Source organism: Carassius gibelio, chromosome A20 (genome assembly GCF_023724105.1).
Source record: "Carassius gibelio isolate Cgi1373 ecotype wild population from Czech Republic chromosome A20, carGib1.2-hapl.c, whole genome shotgun sequence".
NCBI classification, from domain to species: Eukaryota; Metazoa; Chordata; class Actinopteri; order Cypriniformes; family Cyprinidae; genus Carassius; species Carassius gibelio.
This window is the reverse complement of record NC_068390.1, coordinates 3,568,552-3,580,752: the sequence shown is the minus strand read 5'-3', so window position 1 is coordinate 3,580,752 and position 12,201 is coordinate 3,568,552. Positions and strand designations below refer to the sequence as shown.

The following is a 12,201-nucleotide window of genomic DNA, read 5'->3' as shown; positions in this document are numbered from 1 at the left end:
GCACACAATGATTTCGGACTTGCTTAGGAAGTGGGTTTCCGTAGCTTTCTGAAGAGATATCAAGCTAAAACCTGATTTCCCATGCTAGTCTGGACACGTGCTACCCCTGTGGTGAGTTTCAATAAGATTGGAGAAACTTGAAATCTCGGCTCAAAAAAACTAAAAGTTTCAAGAAGATTGGAGAAACTCGAAAGTTTGACCAACAAAAATCACCAAGAGAAATTTTCGAGTTTCTCCTGTGTTCTTGAAACTTTGGGTTTGTTAGTTTGAGACTAGCACAGGAAGGCAGGTTTCAGCTTGATATCAAGCTGCAAGTGTTTAATTCCGAGGTAAGTCAAGGGTAGCGTTTCAGGAAACTCTGCATAGACTGCCAGGCCGAATGAACTCTGTCCTCTTGTGCGTGGGAATTACGCCGATTGTCTATTTGCTTTCGGGCACATCACAGTATAAATATTGGCCCAAAAAGCACTCTAGCGTTAGACCGTGGAGTTTCTGTAGTGTAGTGGTCATCACGTTCGCCTAACACGCGAAAGGTCCTCGGTTCGAAACCGAGCAGAAACAGCTGTCCCCTTTTGAAGAAATGTATGAACCCCTTTGAGCCGACAGTTGGCTTCAGAAGGTTTAGCCTTTATGCGCATTTTGCTGAGCCTGCACACAATGATTTCGGACTTGCTTAGGAAGTGGGTTTCCGTAGTGTAGTGGTTATCACGTTCGCCTCACACGCGAAAGGTCCCCAGTTCGAAACTGGGCGGGAACACTGAATCTCTTTTCACAATCGTTTAGGTGGGTTTCTGTTGAGGAGGAACTCAATTCTACCAAGGCTTTGCGGCCAAGAGGCATGAACACAGTCACTAAAGGTATAGTTGATGCAGAAATGAAAGAGCAGTCATTGTTTGACCTAAACCTATCCCACAACTGTGACATTCCAAGCCTGTCTGGCTTTCTTCTGAGGAACACGAAAAAAGAGATTTGCCTGAGTGGCCCTCTGTTGAGCAGCAGCTCTGCATCACGAAGGCCCGTCTTTACACAGGTGTAGAGATAATTATTAAGCCACACTAGGCAGCGGTAATACCCACGCAGACAGTACTCTGTACTTTTGACCTGGTAGTTTAGATGAACAGATGGCCGGTGCACTCAAAGACCCAATATTTCGTACAACACATAAATATACATATATTAAATGAAAGTGGGGAAAAAAGCAAAGAAGAAATGGCCACAGAGGATTCCCGCAAACAACTGGAGAAATTCTCGGTTTGCTGCTAAAAATAGAAGGTATTTGCGAACTGAAGAGCGCAACGCAATTTGTAATTTGATTCCCGCTCCAAGATGCATGAGATGAAAAGATCTGACACCTTTGCCACAGGTTTCCGTAGTGTAGAGGTTATCAAGTTCGCCTTACACGCGAAAGGTCCCCAGTTCGAAACTGGGCGGGAACACTGGATCTCTTTTTCAAAATTGTTCAGGTGGGTTTCTGTTCAGGAGGAACTCAACGCTTCCAAGGCTTTGCGGCCAATAGGCATTAATACAGTCACTAAAGGTAAAGTTGATGCAGAAATGAAAGAGCAGTCATTGTTTGACCTAAACCTAACCCACAACTGTGACATTCCAAGCCTGTGTGGCTTTCTTCTGAGAAACACCAAAGATGAGATTTTAGGAAACTCTGCGTAGACTGCCACGCCGAATGAACTCTGTCCTCTTGTGTAAGGGTCTTATTCCACCTAGGCCATCACGTAAGGAAGGGTCTCAAGGGGTGTCTAAAAGGGGGTACGTGGCAGGCCCTCCTTAGACCCCTGCGCGCCGGCCCTGTCTGTCCCAATGATCACCTGTGTCACCACAAACAGCCCATCAGTCCCTCTCACCGCCTATGTGACCACTAATTGCGCTTCTGTCCACTGGTAATACAAAAACTGTGACCGCAAGCTGTCTATGTGTCCCCCTGATCCCCTACGTGCCCACAAGTAGCCTTTTTATCCCCTTGACGAACTTTAAAACACATCCATCTGGAGTGTTATTTTCTGATAAAACGATGCAAGCCGTAGCAGTTTCTAACACATGGCTAACCTTCTTGAAATTCAACACAATGGTCAACGAATCTGCCAATAAACCTGTTTAGGTGGCTCCTCGCTTACTCCCGAAGCACCCAGAGGTGTTAAACCCTCGGAATTCCACTGACCACAAACAGTCTGTTTTTTTTACAATGGGATAGATTGTACGTGGCAAGTCCATGTCTCAGCTTTCTGAAGAGATATCAAGCTAAAACCTGATTTCCCATGCTAGTCTGGACACGTGCTACCCCTGTGGTGAGTTTCAATAAGATTGGAGAAACTTGAAATCTCGGCTCAAAAAAACTAAAAGTTTCAAGAAGATTGGAGAAACTCGAAAATTTGACCAACAAAAATCACCAAGATAATTTTTCGAGTTTCTCCTGTGTTCTTGAAACTTTGGGTTTGTTAGTTTGAGACTAGCACAGGAAGGCAGGTTTCAGCTTGATATCAAGCTGCAAGTGTTTAATTCCGAGGTAAGTCAAGGGTAGCGTTTCAGGAAACTCTGCATAGACTGCCAGGCCGAATGAACTCTGTCCTCTTGTGCGTGGGAATTACGCCGATTGTCTATTGTCTAAAAAGCACTCTAGCGTTAGACTGTGGAGTTTCTGTAGTGTAGTGGTCATCACGTTCGCCTAACACGCGAAAGGTCCTCGGTTTGAAACCGAGCAGAAACAGCTGTCCCCTTTTGAAGAAATGTATGAACCCCTTTGAGCCGACAGTTGGCTTCAGAAGGTTTAGCCTTTATGCGCATTTTGCTGAGCCTGCACACAATGATTTCGGACTTGCTTAGGAAGTGGGTTTCCGTAGCTTTCTGAAGAGATATCAAGCTAAAACCTGATTTCCCATGCTAGTCTGGACACGTGCTACCCCTGTGGTGAGTTTCAATAAGATTGGAGAAACTTGAAATCTCGGCTCAAAAAAACTAAAAGTTTCAAGAAGATTGGAGAAACTCGAAAGTTTGACCAACAAAAATCACCAAGAGAAATTTTCGAGTTTCTCCTGTGTTCTTGAAACTTTGGGTTTGTTAGTTTGAGACTAGCACAGGAAGGCAGGTTTCAGCTTGATATCAAGCTGCAAGTGTTTAATTCCGAGGTAAGTCAAGGGTAGCGTTTCAGGAAACTCTGCATAGACTGCCAGGCCGAATGAACTCTGTCCTCTTGTGCGTGGGAATTACGCCGATTGTCTATTTGCTTTCGGGCACATCACAGTATAAATATTGGCCCAAAAAGCACTCTAGCGTTAGACCGTGGAGTTTCTGTAGTGTAGTGGTCATCACGTTCGCCTAACACGCGAAAGGTCCTCGGTTCGAAACCGAGCAGAAACAGCTGTCCCCTTTTGAAGAAATGTATGAACCCCTTTGAGCCGACAGTTGGCTTCAGAAGGTTTAGCCTTTATGCGCATTTTGCTGAGCCTGCACACAATGATTTCGGACTTGCTTAGGAAGTGGGTTTCCGTAGTGTAGTGGTTATCACGTTCGCCTCACACGCGAAAGGTCCCCAGTTCGAAACTGGGCGGGAACACTGAATCTCTTTTCACAATCGTTTAGGTGGGTTTCTGTTGAGGAGGAACTCAATTCTACCAAGGCTTTGCGGCCAAGAGGCATGAACACAGTCACTAAAGGTATAGTTGATGCAGAAATGAAAGAGCAGTCATTGTTTGACCTAAACCTATCCCACAACTGTGACATTCCAAGCCTGTCTGGCTTTCTTCTGAGGAACACGAAAAAAGAGATTTGCCTGAGTGGCCCTCTGTTGAGCAGCAGCTCTGCATCACGAAGGCCCGTCTTTACACAGGTGTAGAGATAATTATTAAGCCACACTAGGCAGCGGTAATACCCACGCAGACAGTACTCTGTACTTTTGACCTGGTAGTTTAGATGAACAGATGGCCGGTGCACTCAAAGACCCAATATTTCGTACAACACATAAATATACATATATTAAATGAAAGTGGGGAAAAAAGCAAAGAAGAAATGGCCACAGAGGATTCCCGCAAACAACTGGAGAAATTCTCGGTTTGCTGCTAAAAATAGAAGGTATTTGCGAACTGAAGAGCGCAACGCAATTTGTAATTTGATTCCCGCTCCAAGATGCATGAGATGAAAAGATCTGACACCTTTGCCACAGGTTTCCGTAGTGTAGAGGTTATCAAGTTCGCCTTACACGCGAAAGGTCCCCAGTTCGAAACTGGGCGGGAACACTGGATCTCTTTTTCAAAATTGTTCAGGTGGGTTTCTGTTCAGGAGGAACTCAACGCTTCCAAGGCTTTGCGGCCAATAGGCATTAATACAGTCACTAAAGGTAAAGTTGATGCAGAAATGAAAGAGCAGTCATTGTTTGACCTAAACCTAACCCACAACTGTGACATTCCAAGCCTGTGTGGCTTTCTTCTGAGAAACACCAAAGATGAGATTTTAGGAAACTCTGCGTAGACTGCCACGCCGAATGAACTCTGTCCTCTTGTGTAAGGGTCTTATTCCACCTAGGCCATCACGTAAGGAAGGGTCTCAAGGGGTGTCTAAAAGGGGGTACGTGGCAGGCCCTCCTTAGACCCCTGCGCGCCGGCCCTGTCTGTCCCAATGATCACCTGTGTCACCACAAACAGCCCATCAGTCCCTCTCACCGCCTATGTGACCACTAATTGCGCTTCTGTCCACTGGTAATACAAAAGCTGTGACCGCAAGCTGTCTATGTGTCCCCCTGATCCCCTACGTGCCCACAAGTAGCCTTTTTATCCCCTTGACGAACTTTAAAACACATCCATCTGGAGTGTTATTTTCTGATAAAACGATGCAAGCCGTAGCAGTTTCTAACACATGGCTAACCTTCTTGAAATTCAACACAATGGTCAACGAATCTGCCAATAAACCTGTTTAGGTGGCTCCTCGCTTACTCCCGAAGCACCCAGAGGTGTTAAACCCTCGGAATTCCACTGACCACAAACAGTCTGTTTTTTTTACAATGGGATAGATTGTACGTGGCAAGTCCATGTCTCAGCTTTCTGAAGAGATATCAAGCTAAAACCTGATTTCCCATGCTAGTCTGGACACGTGCTACCCCTGTGGTGAGTTTCAATAAGATTGGAGAAACTTGAAATCTCGGCTCAAAAAAACTAAAAGTTTCAAGAAGATTGGAGAAACTCGAAAATTTGACCAACAAAAATCACCAAGATAATTTTTCGAGTTTCTCCTGTGTTCTTGAAACTTTGGGTTTGTTAGTTTGAGACTAGCACAGGAAGGCAGGTTTCAGCTTGATATCAAGCTGCAAGTGTTTAATTCCGAGGTAAGTCAAGGGTAGCGTTTCAGGAAACTCTGCATAGACTGCCAGGCCGAATGAACTCTGTCCTCTTGTGCGTGGGAATTACGCCGATTGTCTATTGTCTAAAAAGCACTCTAGCGTTAGACTGTGGAGTTTCTGTAGTGTAGTGGTCATCACGTTTGCCTAACACGCGAAAGGTCCTCGGTTCGAAACCGAGCAGAAACAGCTGTCCCCTTTTGAAGAAATGTATGAACCCCTTTGAGCCGACAGTTGGCTTCAGAAGGTTTAGCCTTTATGCGCATTTTGCTGAGCCTGCACACAATGATTTCGGACTTGCTTAGGAAGTGGGTTTCCGTAGCTTTCTGAAGAGATATCAAGCTAAAACCTGATTTCCCATGCTAGTCTGGACACGTGCTACCCCTGTGGTGAGTTTCAATAAGATTGGAGAAACTTGAAATCTCGGCTCAAAAAAACTAAAAGTTTCAAGAAGATTGGAGAAACTCGAAAGTTTGACCAACAAAAATCACCAAGAGAAATTTTCGAGTTTCTCCTGTGTTCTTGAAACTTTGGGTTTGTTAGTTTGAGACTAGCACAGGAAGGCAGGTTTCAGCTTGATATCAAGCTGCAAGTGTTTAATTCCGAGGTAAGTCAAGGGTAGCGTTTCAGGAAACTCTGCATAGACTGCCAGGCCGAATGAACTCTGTCCTCTTGTGCGTGGGAATTACGCCGATTGTCTATTTGCTTTCGGGCACATCACAGTATAAATATTGGCCCAAAAAGCACTCTAGCGTTAGACCGTGGAGTTTCTGTAGTGTAGTGGTCATCACGTTCGCCTAACACGCGAAAGGTCCTCGGTTCGAAACCGAGCAGAAACAGCTGTCCCCTTTTGAAGAAATGTATGAACCCCTTTGAGCCGACAGTTGGCTTCAGAAGGTTTAGCCTTTATGCGCAATTTGCTGAGCCTGCACACAATGATTTCGGACTTGCTTAGGAAGTGGGTTTCCGTAGTGTAGTGGTTATCACGTTCGCCTCATATGCGAAAGGTCCCCAGTTCGAAACTGGGCGGGAACACTGAATCTCTTTTCACAATCGTTTAGGTGGGTTTCTGTTGAGGAGGAACTCAATTCTACCAAGGCTTTGCGGCCAAGAGGCATGAACACAGTCACTAAAGGTATAGTTGATGCAGAAATGAAAGAGCAGTCATTGTTTGACCTAAACCTATCCCACAACTGTGACATTCCAAGCCTGTCTGGCTTTCTTCTGAGGAACACGAAAAAAGAGATTTGCCTGAGTGGCCCTCTGTTGAGCAGCAGCTCTGCATCACGAAGGCCCATCTTTACACAGGTGTAGAGATAATTATTAAGCCACACTAGGCAGCGGTAATACCCACGCAGACAGTACTCTGTACTTTTGACCTGGTAGTTTAGATGAACAGATGGCCGGTGCACTCAAAGACCCAATATTTCGTACAACACATAAATATACATATATTAAATGAAAGTGGGGAAAAAAGCAAAGAAGAAATGGCCACAGAGGATTCCCGCAAACAACTGGAGAAATTCTCGGTTTGCTGCTAAAAATAGAAGGTATTTGCGAACTGAAGAGCGCAACGCAATTTGTAATTTGATTCCCGCTCCAAGATGCATGAGATGAAAAGATCTGACACCTTTGCCACAGGTTTCCGTAGTGTAGAGGTTATCACGTTCGCCTTACACGCGAAAGGTCCCCAGTTCGAAACTGGGCGGGAACACTGGATCTCTTTTTCAAAATTGTTCAGGTGGGTTTCTGTTCAGGAGGAACTCAACGCTTCCAAGGCTTTGCGGCCAATAGGCATTAATACAGTCACTAAAGGTAAAGTTGATGCAGAAATGAAAGAGCAGTCATTGTTTGACCTAAACCTAACCCACAACTGTGACATTCCAAGCCTGTGTGGCTTTCTTCTGAGAAACACCAAAGATGAGATTTTAGGAAACTCTGCATAGACTGCCACGCCGAATGAACTCTGTCCTCTTGTGTAAGGGTCTTATTCCACCTAGGCCATCACGTAAGGCAGGGTCTCAAGGGGTGTCTAAAAGGGGGTACGTGGCAGGCCCTCCTTAGACCCCTGCGCGCCGGCCCTGTCTGTCCCAATGATCACCTGTGTCACCACAAACAGCCCATCAGTCCCTCTCACCGCCTATGTGACCACTAATTGCGCTTCTGTCCACTGGTAATATAAAAACTGTGACCGCAAGCTGTCTATGTGTCCCCCTGATCCCCTACGTGCCCACAAGTAGCCTTTTTATCCCCTTGACGAACTTTAAAAAACATCCATCTGGAGTGTTATTTTCTGATAAAACGATGCAAGCCGTAGCAGTTTCTAACACATGGCTAACCTTCTTGAAATTCAACACAATGGTCAACGAATCTGCCAATAAACCTGTTCAGGTGGCTCCTCGCTTACTCCCGAAGCACCCAGAGGTGTTAAACCCTCGGAATTCCACTGACCACAAACAGTCTGTTTTTTTTACAATGGGATAGATTGTACGTGGCAAGTCCATGTCTCAGCTTTCTAAAGAGATATCAAGCTAAAACCTGATTTCCCATGCTAGTCTGGACACGTGCTACCCCTGTGGTGAGTTTCAATAAGATTGGAGAAACTTGAAATCTCGGCTCAAAAAAACTAAAAGTTTCAAGAAGATTGGAGAAACTCGAAAGTTTGACCAACAAAAATCACCAAGAGAAATTTTCGAGTTTCTCCTGTGTTCTTGAAACTTTGGGTTTGTTAGTTTGAGACTAGCACAGGAAGGCAGGTTTCAGCTTGATATCAAGCTGCAAGTGTTTAATTCCGAGGTAAGTCAAGGGTAGCGTTTCAGGAAACTCTGCATAGACTGCCAGGCCGAATGAACTCTGTCCTCTTGTGCGTGGGAATTACGCCGATTGTCTATTTGCTTTCGGGCACATCACAGTATAAATATTGGCCCAAAAAGCACTCTAGCGTTAGACCGTGGAGTTTCTGTAGTGTAGTGGTCATCACGTTCGCCTAACACGCGAAAGGTCCTCGGTTCGAAACCGAGCAGAAACAGCTGTCCCCTTTTGAAGAAATGTATGAACCCCTTTGAGCCGACAGTTGGCTTCAGAAGGTTTAGCCTTTATGCGCATTTTGCTGAGCCTGCACACAATGATTTCGGACTTGCTTAGGAAGTGGGTTTCCGTAGCTTTCTGAAGAGATATCAAGCTAAAACCTGATTTCCCATGCTAGTCTGGACACGTGCTACCCCTGTGGTGAGTTTCAATAAGATTGGAGAAACTTGAAATCTCGGCTCAAAAAAACTAAAAGTTTCAAGAAGATTGGAGAAACTCGAAAGTTTGACCAACAAAAATCACCAAGAGAAATTTTCGAGTTTCTCCTGTGTTCTTGAAACTTTGGGTTTGTTAGTTTGAGACTAGCACAGGAAGGCAGGTTTCAGCTTGATATCAAGCTGCAAGTGTTTAATTCCGAGGTAAGTCAAGGGTAGCGTTTCAGGAAACTCTGCATAGACTGCCAGGCCAAATGAACTCTGTCCTCTTGTGCGTGGGAATTACGCCGATTGTCTATTTGCTTTCGGGCACATCACAGTATAAATATTGGCCCAAAAAGCACTCTAGCGTTAGACCATGGAGTTTCTGTAGTGTAGTGGTCATCACGTTCGCCTAACACGCGAAAGGTCCTCGGTTCGAAACCGAGCAGAAACAGCTGTCCCCTTTTGAAGAAATGTATGAACCCCTTTGAGCCGACAGTTGGCTTCAGAAGGTTTAGCCTTCATGCGCATTTTGCTGAGCCTGCACACAATGATTTCGGACTTGCTTAGGAAGTGGGTTTCCGTAGTGTAGTGGTTATCACGTTCGCCTCACACGCGAAAGGTCCCCAGTTCGAAACTGGGCGGGAACACTGAATCTCTTTTCACAATCGTTTAGGTGGGTTTCTGTTGAGGAGGAACTCAATTCTACCAAGGCTTTGCGGCCAAGAGGCATGAACACAGTCACTAAAGGTATAGTTGATGCAGAAATGAAAGAGCAGTCATTGTTTGACCTAAACCTATCCCACAACTGTGACATTCCAAGCCTGTCTGGCTTTCTTCTGAGGAACACGAAAAAAGAGATTTGCCTGAGTGGCCCTCTGTTGAGCAGCAGCTCTGCATCACGAAGGCCCGTCTTTACACAGGTGTAGAGATAATTATTAAGCCACACTAGGCAGCGGTAATACCCACGCAGACAGTACTCTGTACTTTTGACCTGGTAGTTTAGATGAACAGATGGCCGGTGCACTCAAAGACCCAATATCTCGTACAACACATACATATACATATATTAAATGAAAGTGGGGAAAAAAGCAAAGAAGAAATGGCCACAGAGGATTCCCGCAAACAACTGGAGAAATTCTCGGTTTGCTGCTAAAAATAGAAGGTATTTGCGAACTGAAGAGCGCAACGCAATTTGTAATTTGATTCCCGCTCCAAGATGCATGAGATGAAAAGATCTGACACCTTTGCCACAGGTTTCCGTAGTGTAGAGGTTATCACGTTCGCCTTACACGCGAAAGGTCCCCAGTTCGAAACTGGGCGGGAACACTGGATCTCTTTTTCAAAATTGTTCAGGTGGGTTTCTGTTCAGGAGGAACTCAACGCTTCCAAGGCTTTGCGGCCAATAGGCATTAATACAGTCACTAAAGGTAAAGTTGATGCAGAAATGAAAGAGCAGTCATTGTTTGACCTAAACCTAACCCACAACTGTGACATTCCAAGCCTGTGTGGCTTTCTTCTGAGAAACACCAAAGATGAGATTTTAGGAAACTCTGCGTAGACTGCCACGCCGAATGAACTCTGTCCTCTTGTGTAAGGGTCTTATTCCACCTAGGCCATCACGTAAGGCAGGGTCTCAAGGGGTGTCTAAAAGGGGGTACGTGGCAGGCCCTCCTTAGACCCCTGCGCGCCGGCCCTGTCTGTCCCAATGATCACCTGTGTCACCACAAACAGCCCATCAGTCCCTCTCACCGCCTATGTGACCACTAATTGCGCTTCTGTCCACTGGTAATATAAAAACTGTGACCGCAAGCTGTCTATGTGTCCCCCTGATCCCCTACGTGCCCACAAGTAGCCTTTTTATCCCCTTGACGAACTTTAAAAAAACATCCATCTGGAGTGTTATTTTCTGATAAAACGATGCAAGCCGTAGCAGTTTCTAACACATGGCTAACCTTCTTGAAATTCAACACAATGGTCAACGAATCTGCCAATAAACCTGTTCAGGTGGCTCCTCGCTTACTCCCGAAGCACCCAGAGGTGTTAAACCCTCGGAATTCCACTGACCACAAACAGTCTGTTTTTTTTACAATGGGATAGATTGTACGTGGCAAGTCCATGTCTCAGCTTTCTAAAGAGATATCAAGCTAAAACCTGATTTCCCATGCTAGTCTGGACACGTGCTACCCCTGTGGTGAGTTTCAATAAGATTGGAGAAACTTGAAATCTCGGCTCAAAAAAACTAAAAGTTTCAAGAAGATTGGAGAAACTCGAAAGTTTGACCAACAAAAATCACCAAGAGAAATTTTCGAGTTTCTCCTGTGTTCTTGAAACTTTGGGTTTGTTAGTTTGAGACTAGCACAGGAAGGCAGGTTTCAGCTTGATATCAAGCTGCAAGTGTTTAATTCCGGGGTAAGTCAAGGGTAGCATTTCAGGAAACTCTGCATAGACTGCCAGGCCGAATGAACTCTGTCCTCTTGTGCGTGGGAATTACGCCGATTGTGTATTTGCTTTCGGGCACATCACAGTATAAATATTCGCCCAAAAAGCACTCTAGCGTTAGACCGTGGAGTTTCTGTAGTGTAGTGGTCATCACGTTCGCCTAACACGCGAAAGGTCATCGGTTCGAAACCGAGCAGAAACAGCTGTCCCCTTTTGAAGAAATGTATGAACCCCTTTGAGCCGACAGTTGGCTTCAGAAGGTTTAGCCTTTATGCGCATTTTGCTGAGCCTGCACACAATGATTTCGGACTTGCTTAGGAAGTGGGTTTCCGTAGTGTAGTGGTTATCACGTTCGCCTCACACGCGAAAGGTCCCCAGTTCGAAACTGGGCGGGAACACTGAATCTCTTTTCACAATCGTTTAGGTGGGTTTCTGTTGAGGAGGAACTCAATTCTACCAAGGCTTTGCGGCCAAGAGGCATGAACACAGTCACTAAAGGTATAGTTGATGCAGAAATGAAAGAGCAGTCATTGTTTGACCTAAACCTATCCCACAACTGTGACATTCCAAGCCTGTCTGGCTTTCTTCTGAGGAACACGAAAAAAGAGATTTGCCTGAGTGGCCCTCTGTTGAGCAGCAGCTCTGCATCACGAAGGCCCGTCTTTACACAGGTGTAGAGATAATTATTAAGCCACACTAGGCAGCGGTAATACCCACGCAGACAGTACTCTGTACTTTTGACCTGGTAGTTTAGATGAACAGATGGCCGGTGCACTCAAAGACCCAATATCTCGTACAACACATAAATATACATATATTAAATGAAAGTGGGGAAAAAAGCAAAGAAGAAATGGCCACAGAGGATTCCCGCAAACAACTGGAGAAATTCTCGGTTTGCTGCTAAAAATAGAAGGTATTTGCGAACTGAAGAGCGCAACGCAATTTGTAATTTGATTCCCGCTCCAAGATGCATGAGATGAAAAGATCTGACACCTTTGCCACAGGTTTCCGTAGTGTAGAGGTTATCACGTTCGCCTTACACGCGAAAGGTCCCCAGTTCGAAACTGGGCGGGAACACTGGATCTCTTTTTCAAAATTGTTCAGGTGGGTTTCTGTTCAGGAGGAACTCAACGCTTCCAAGGCTTTGCGGCCAATAGGCATTAATACAGTCACTAAAGGTAAAGTTGATGCAGAAAT

The 12,201-nt window shown here is 45.3% G+C and overlaps 17 non-coding genes across 17 annotated transcripts; all 17 read left to right on the top strand.

The window, feature by feature from the left end:
• The first annotated feature begins 488 nt into the window (after window positions 1-488).
• Window positions 489-561, top strand: trnav-aac (transfer RNA valine (anticodon AAC)). Its single transcript has one exon. It is a non-coding gene; the product is annotated as a tRNA-Val (tRNA).
• A 123-nt stretch (window positions 562-684) lies between these two features.
• On the top strand, window positions 685-757 carry trnav-cac (transfer RNA valine (anticodon CAC)). The gene has a single exon. It is a non-coding gene; the product is annotated as a tRNA-Val (tRNA).
• A 606-nt stretch (window positions 758-1,363) lies between these two features.
• trnav-uac (transfer RNA valine (anticodon UAC)) lies at window positions 1,364-1,436 on the top strand. The gene has a single exon. It is a non-coding gene; the product is annotated as a tRNA-Val (tRNA).
• A 1,210-nt stretch (window positions 1,437-2,646) lies between these two features.
• trnav-aac (transfer RNA valine (anticodon AAC)) lies at window positions 2,647-2,719 on the top strand. Its single transcript has one exon. It is a non-coding gene; the product is annotated as a tRNA-Val (tRNA).
• A 577-nt stretch (window positions 2,720-3,296) lies between these two features.
• Window positions 3,297-3,369, top strand: trnav-aac (transfer RNA valine (anticodon AAC)). Its single transcript has one exon. It is a non-coding gene; the product is annotated as a tRNA-Val (tRNA).
• A 123-nt stretch (window positions 3,370-3,492) lies between these two features.
• trnav-cac (transfer RNA valine (anticodon CAC)) lies at window positions 3,493-3,565 on the top strand. The gene has a single exon. It is a non-coding gene; the product is annotated as a tRNA-Val (tRNA).
• A 606-nt stretch (window positions 3,566-4,171) lies between these two features.
• Window positions 4,172-4,244, top strand: trnav-uac (transfer RNA valine (anticodon UAC)). Its single transcript has one exon. It is a non-coding gene; the product is annotated as a tRNA-Val (tRNA).
• A 1,210-nt stretch (window positions 4,245-5,454) lies between these two features.
• On the top strand, window positions 5,455-5,527 carry trnav-aac (transfer RNA valine (anticodon AAC)). Its single transcript has one exon. It is a non-coding gene; the product is annotated as a tRNA-Val (tRNA).
• A 577-nt stretch (window positions 5,528-6,104) lies between these two features.
• Window positions 6,105-6,177, top strand: trnav-aac (transfer RNA valine (anticodon AAC)). Its single transcript has one exon. It is a non-coding gene; the product is annotated as a tRNA-Val (tRNA).
• Window positions 6,178-6,979: 802 nt separating this feature from the next.
• trnav-uac (transfer RNA valine (anticodon UAC)) lies at window positions 6,980-7,052 on the top strand. Its single transcript has one exon. It is a non-coding gene; the product is annotated as a tRNA-Val (tRNA).
• A 1,241-nt stretch (window positions 7,053-8,293) lies between these two features.
• On the top strand, window positions 8,294-8,366 carry trnav-aac (transfer RNA valine (anticodon AAC)). Its single transcript has one exon. It is a non-coding gene; the product is annotated as a tRNA-Val (tRNA).
• A 577-nt stretch (window positions 8,367-8,943) lies between these two features.
• Window positions 8,944-9,016, top strand: trnav-aac (transfer RNA valine (anticodon AAC)). Its single transcript has one exon. It is a non-coding gene; the product is annotated as a tRNA-Val (tRNA).
• Window positions 9,017-9,139: 123 nt separating this feature from the next.
• trnav-cac (transfer RNA valine (anticodon CAC)) lies at window positions 9,140-9,212 on the top strand. Its single transcript has one exon. It is a non-coding gene; the product is annotated as a tRNA-Val (tRNA).
• Window positions 9,213-9,818: 606 nt separating this feature from the next.
• trnav-uac (transfer RNA valine (anticodon UAC)) lies at window positions 9,819-9,891 on the top strand. The gene has a single exon. It is a non-coding gene; the product is annotated as a tRNA-Val (tRNA).
• Window positions 9,892-11,133: 1,242 nt separating this feature from the next.
• Window positions 11,134-11,206, top strand: trnav-aac (transfer RNA valine (anticodon AAC)). Its single transcript has one exon. It is a non-coding gene; the product is annotated as a tRNA-Val (tRNA).
• Window positions 11,207-11,329: 123 nt separating this feature from the next.
• On the top strand, window positions 11,330-11,402 carry trnav-cac (transfer RNA valine (anticodon CAC)). The gene has a single exon. It is a non-coding gene; the product is annotated as a tRNA-Val (tRNA).
• A 606-nt stretch (window positions 11,403-12,008) lies between these two features.
• trnav-uac (transfer RNA valine (anticodon UAC)) lies at window positions 12,009-12,081 on the top strand. Its single transcript has one exon. It is a non-coding gene; the product is annotated as a tRNA-Val (tRNA).
• The last annotated feature ends 120 nt before the right edge of the window (window positions 12,082-12,201 follow it).